General features: G+C 38.4%; 1 non-coding gene across 1 annotated transcript; it reads left to right on the top strand.

Annotated features, from left to right (window-relative positions):
* The first annotated feature begins 6,433 nt into the window (after window positions 1–6,433).
* LOC128281014 (small nucleolar RNA R71) lies at window positions 6,434–6,540 on the top strand. Its single transcript, XR_008271231.1, has one exon. It is a non-coding gene; the product is annotated as a small nucleolar RNA R71 (small nucleolar RNA).

The following is a 6,540-nucleotide window of genomic DNA, read 5'->3' as shown; positions in this document are numbered from 1 at the left end:
CAATGTGGACACTCGCCCTCTCTCGGCGATCATTTCCACCACTAGCGATCGAAATGACTCGTGTGGTCACAGGGGTCGATCGCGTCCTCGTCTAGAAAAGCCCAAACGCCTCTAGACCGGCTCGCATCATCTCGAAATCTCTTCGATGCTTGTTGAAGAGACTTTCCGAGGACCTCTTCGAATTCTCCGGTTCCCACATCAGCTTTTTGTTTCTCCTTTCTAAGCTCTTGACTTTACAAGCTCGCTCAACAAGTACTACGAACTCTCGTATCTCGAGAATGCCAACAAACATCCTTATATCATCATTCAGCCCATCCTCAAGCGTTTACACATAATAGCTTGGACGAAATGCATTCTCGCGTCTCGGCTAAGCCTCACAAACTTTCGTTCGTAGTCGGTAACGGACATAGAACCTTGCTTAAGATCAAGAAATTCCCTCCGCTTTTGGTCGATGAATCTCTGACTGATATACTTTTTTCGGAACTCGGTTTGAAAGAATTCCCAAGTCACTTGCTCTCTAGGCACCACGAAGTCGAGTACTCCACCAATAGTAGGCGGACTCACGTAGCAAGGAGATGGTACACTTTAAGCACTCATCGGGTGTACAGGATAGCTCATCGAGCACCCGGATAGTGTTATCCAACCAAAATTCAGCTTGCTCGGCATCATCATCATCCGTAGCCTTAAATTCAGTGGCCCCATGTTTTCGAATCCTATCGACTGTGGGCTTACTTGACCTTATTTGGTCAGTCACCGGAGGTATTGTAGGTGCGGGGGTTGCATTTGTCGGGAATGGAGGTTGTGGAACAGCCGTGTTAGTTCGAATGTATTGATTAAACCATTCGTTCATCATACTATAAAAGGCTTGCCTAGCCTCGTCATTCGGATTGCTAGCCATAGGTTGAGAGTCCGCCGGCGCTGTCCCTTGCGCGGGAGCAGGCGCCTCACTCTCCACATCATCAGCTATCGCTCGGTTGGGATCGGGATCCATTGCTATAAACAAACACAAAGTCAAATTGTCAGAAATCACCACACTATCGATTCATCATTTAATGGCATGTATAGCTAGGCCCCAAACACATCACGGTAGTCCTAGAATCGACTAAACCATGGCTCTGATACCAATAAAATTGTAACACCCCGATCCCGAGGCCATCACCGGTGTCGGAAACGAGGGGTTAACAAGTCAAGTCCACATATTTTGCCCACCAATTTGACATTTCCAGTCGGGCTGGAAAACTGCGTCACTGTCGCCTTAAAAATCATATCTCGAGTTTCGAAACTCGGAAACTGGTTTCGTAAATTTTCCCTGAATTTAGACTCATATATCCATCCATGTATTTATTTCTAGAATTTTTGGTCGGGCCAATTGGTACAGTTTATTAGTTAAATTCACCCCTGTTACAGGGAACGACTGCTCTGACCTTCGCACGTTACAACTTGAATATCTCTCTGTACAGGGCTTTAATACTGGTGCCGTTTGTTTCTAATGAAACTAGACTCAAAATGGAATCTGCACATATAAGGCATGACTCCTAATTCTTTCTGGATAATTTATAGTAAATTTTTAAAGTTGCGACAGGGGACCCGGAAACCATTCTGGCCCTGTCTCACAATAGCTTTAATATCTCTTAACAAGTAACTCCTATGACCATTTCGTTTCTTCCATATGAAAATAGACTCATCAAGGTTCATTTACATAGCTGATTCACTATTTAATACCATTCCTACAAATTTTGGTGATTTTTCACATTCACGTTACTGCAGCTGGCAGCATCTGTTTTAAGGTAGGTCTTACCTATTTTGTAGTCTCCATGAACCAACTAGTCTTGCCATACATAGGTCCACATATGATCATTTTAACCATGCCAATGGCTGATCATGTGACCAACATTCCCATTTCCAATTCATAGTCACATCATGACACCATATATATATATACAAACCGCAAATAGTCTAAGTTCATTCTTCACTTTTACGAGCCGTTTTGCATGGCCGTACATATACATCACCACATTTTTAAACCAACAAGGGTAGTCCTATACATGCCATTTCAAAGTTCAAACAAAATTTATACCAAAATAGAGGCGTTGATAGTGTGGTTGACTTGACTTTATTGATCCCGAATCCGATTGCTATCGAGCGAAATCTATAAAACAGAGAGCCAAAGTAACGGGGTAAGCATTTTTATGCTTAGTAAGTCTCAAGGAATATAATCAACTCTAATTACAGCAATACATTCACATAGCCAAATGCATCATTTCATTAATACACATTCTTACTTCACACTTCATCATTATATACTTTCACAAAGTATCAAGCAAGTCAATAACTGAAATTCATTAGTCGATTGAGCGAATGTTGCTCAAACGTGTCGACTTTCCAATGCACATATAAACGTACCTTATTCTTTGGGCTTTTCGGTGTACTAATTGAATTTATTACAGCAACCAACACTCACCTCCAGCCCAAGATTCTTGAATATAACCGGATATAACCATGTGCACAAATGCCTTGGTCTTAGCCGGATAGAATGACTTCGCACGAATGCCTTGGTCTTAGCCGGATATAGCCACTTGCACAATTGCCTTGGTCTTAACCGGATATAATTTCAGCATAATTGTCTTGGGCTTAGCCCGATATCATTCAATTTCTCATGTACACATACATCAATAATCATTGGACATACATATTTCATTTTCGTTACTAAGGCTCAAACGCAAATATAATCACAAGCATATTCGCCTTCGGGACTTAGCCCGGTAGAATTCAAATGCTCATACACACATAATCAATAATCAATACACATCCATACTTTGTTTCACATAATTCAAGTAGGGTCACTTCTTGAGGACTTACCTCGGATGTTGTCGAACGGCTTTTTCGGCTATTCGATCACTTTCTCCTTCCCTTGTCCAATTGTGGCCCTCTAAGCTCTTGAGCTAATTCAAACAAATTCAATTTATTAAAACCTCATTGTGCTAGCTTATGGCGAATATGACAAGGAGTTTAAATGGTCATATAGCCACCCTTTAGCTTGAATACACAATGGTCATGCACATTTTATACTACATCAAGCAATTCAATACAATTTATTCGAGCATCAAGGAAATGCTAAGGCCTTCAATAGGCTACCCAAGGCCGAATATTCATGTACATGTTGAGGCCAATTATGCACTTAATACCTCACAAAAACAGCATGCATTTTACTAGTTAATGCTTTGCATATTGTGGCTCAAAACTTATAATATAGCATCAAGCACTTATATGTGTGCTAGGCGAATTGTGCTTGCAATTTCACAATTATTCTTCAACATCTTCTTCTTTAAACAAACTTATTCATCACTTCCTTCATAACCAAAACATCATGTGCAAACATATATATACATATATGAGCATGGCGAATTTCAAGGTGTCCATAGCCATCCAAAACACAAATTTTAACTAACATGCAAGAAGCATGAACCATGCTCATGAATGCATCATGGCTGAATATGACAATCATGCTCCTTTTCAACTTCAATCATGATAAAACAAAAGAAAACTCAAAATCTTACTCAAGAGTAGACAATCCATCATTGCATGCATCATCATCAAGCTTCACACTTAGCATGCAATGGCTTTATCACCATAACAACTTTGGCCAAATACCATTTCCATGGCATAACAAAGATTTGAGCCATGGCTAACATGCACATCAAGTTAGCAACCAAAACATGCATGAAACTCCCAACACCACCTCATACATACCTTAATCTTGATGCAAATTTAGCCAAATCTCCTTCTAGATCTCTTCTAAACAAAGGAAATGAAGCAAAATCCTTCTTCCTCTTAGTATTTTCGGCCAAAAAGGAGAGAGCAAGCATGAACAAATTTTTTGTTTTCTCTTCTTGGTTGCACGGCAATGGGGGATGCTACTCTCACACACATTTTTTTTCATTCTTTTCTCACCCATGCTTAGTTGTTTATTATTTCTAACATCATCCATTAGTAAAACATGTTGGGAACATGTTTCCCTTGCCCATAATTTGTCATGGCGGCCATCCACCTTAGGGAATGGGATAATTGACATGCAACTCCATTTATTTCACTTCATGCATTATTAGGCCACTTAAAAATACACTGTCACATTTTCAAGTCCTAGCACATGGGTCCTTTCTTATAAATTTGCACCTAATTAATAAAAATCGAGACACGAAATATTTACGCATACAAATTCCACATACAATAAGCACGGAATATAACACCTAATTATTCTTGTGACTCGGTTTCGTGGTCCCGAAACCACTCTCCGACTAGGGTCACATTAGGGGTGTCACATAGAACATGCTTTAAGGATCTCAAAAATATAGAAAATATAAAAAACGGGGCTAGGGAACACTTACTATCAAGCTTGAAAGTTGAAGAAAAACCCTAGCTATGGTCCTTAGAATTTTCAGCACTGCCTTGAAGATGATGGACAAGATTTTCACTTATTTATTTCTTTTATTTACCAAAAGACATAAATGCCCTTAAGGCCTTTCTTTGAAATTTTACCCATGCATGCCCATTTTTGTCCAAATTTTTAAAACTTGGTCAAATTACTATTTGATGACCTCTAATTTATAATCCAACTCAATTTCATGCTAAAAGCTTCTAGAACTCAAGTTTTGCATATTTTGCAATTTGGTCCCTAAGGTCAAATTGAGCATCTTAGGCATAGAATTTCTCCATGAAATTTTTACACAGGCATACATTCTCATACTAGACCTCATAATAATCATGAAATAATTATTTCTATTTTGGATATGTGGTCTCGAAACCATCGTTTCGACTAGGCCCTAAATCGGGATGTTACATGATCATTTACCCTCATGGTCAGCTCCTCTTCCTGTATATCAATTAAAATTTTCTCTGTAGCAAGAAAAGGTCTTCCAAGAATAATTGGCACATCTTGGTTAGGTTCATATTCTAAAATAAGAAAATCCATAGGAAAGATAAATTTATCTACTTTTACCTGCACATATTCAATTTTACCTTCCGGATGCACGTATGATCGGTCAGCTAGTTGCAACATAATTGTAGTAGGTCTCACTTTCCAATTCCTAGCTTCTTGAAGATAAACATAAGCATTAGATTTATACTCGCCCCTAGATCACATAATGTCTTACCAACATGCTGATTTCCAATTGAACATGGGCTAGTGAAACTCACTAGGTCCTTCAACTTTAGAGGTAATTTATTCATCAACATTACTGTGTATCCTTCAGTGAGAGCAACAGTCTTAAATTCTCCCAATTTGCACTTCTTCGACAATATATCTTTCATAAATTTCTCATAATTGGGCATTTGCTCCAAAGCTTCAACTAGTGGTATGTTCATATGGAATTGTTTCAAAACCTCCACAAATCTTTTAAACTGAATATCTTGCTTAGAATCATGAAATCGCTAAGAAAAAGGTAAAGTTGGTCGTCTTTCAAATTGCTGACATTGTTTTCCTGTGTCAATCTTGTTGACAACATTATTTGGGTCTGCCAGAGCATTTTTCTACTTACCCTTTTCAGGTAAGTATGCTTTTCAGATGGCTCCGAGATCTTTACCTGGTTGTTATTTGAGTTTTCTTCTTTTTCGTGGCATCTTGAGCAACATCATCAAGCTGAGTTCCGCTTCTAAGAGTGATGGCCTTTCACTGCTCCTTCCCTTATGATCTTGAATTCTCGATATCACTAGGTAATGCCTCTTATGGTCTCGAATTTAAAGAATTTACTATTTTTCCCACCTGAGTCTTAAGAACTCAAAGAGATGCAGCCTGGCTATGAATTACAGCATCATTCTTGGTCATATATTCCTTCAGCAATTATTCAATAGATGATGATGATGAAACCGATGCCTGACCTTGCTGGACATTTTGCCTCAACATAGGTTGAGTATAACCAGGCAGTGTATTAATGGCATTCTATCTTGTCGTATTGTTAAAATTCCCCGCACCTTGATTATTCCAACTAAATTTCGAATGTTTCTTCCACATAGAATTATACGTGTTTGAATAGGGTTATTGTTTTGGTTAAAATTACCCATGTAGCACACAGATGCTGGATTTGATGGGCATTCATCAAACACATGGTCTTCACCATAATAAACACATGATAGTTTGGCTAATTTTAATTCTTGGACTACAGTAAGCCTTTTCATTATTTTAATCATATTAACCAATGAAGATACTTGGCATGTCAATGAAGTGATTGCGTCCAGCTCCATAGTACCAGCAGCTCTCTTGCCCATCCTAACTTTTGTAGTAGGATATTGATAATCATTATTGACAATATTTTCCAAAATCTGATATGCTTAATTATAAGATTTATCCAACAAAGTACCGTTTTGCTAAAGCATCAACTACCATCCTCGTATGCACATTCAGTCCATTATAGAATATCTCCATTGAGTCCAATATTGGAAGCCATACATCGGACATTTCAAAACTAAATCTTTTAATCATTCCCAAGCTTCATATAGTGTTTCATCATCCAATTTCTAAAAATATGTAATGTCATTTCTAAGCTT

This window comes from Gossypium arboreum, chromosome 9, assembly GCF_025698485.1.
Source record: "Gossypium arboreum isolate Shixiya-1 chromosome 9, ASM2569848v2, whole genome shotgun sequence".
Classification (NCBI taxonomy): domain Eukaryota; kingdom Viridiplantae; phylum Streptophyta; class Magnoliopsida; order Malvales; family Malvaceae; genus Gossypium; species Gossypium arboreum.
The sequence above is the reverse complement of the archived record's forward strand: the minus strand, read 5'-3'. Positions and strand labels throughout refer to the sequence as shown.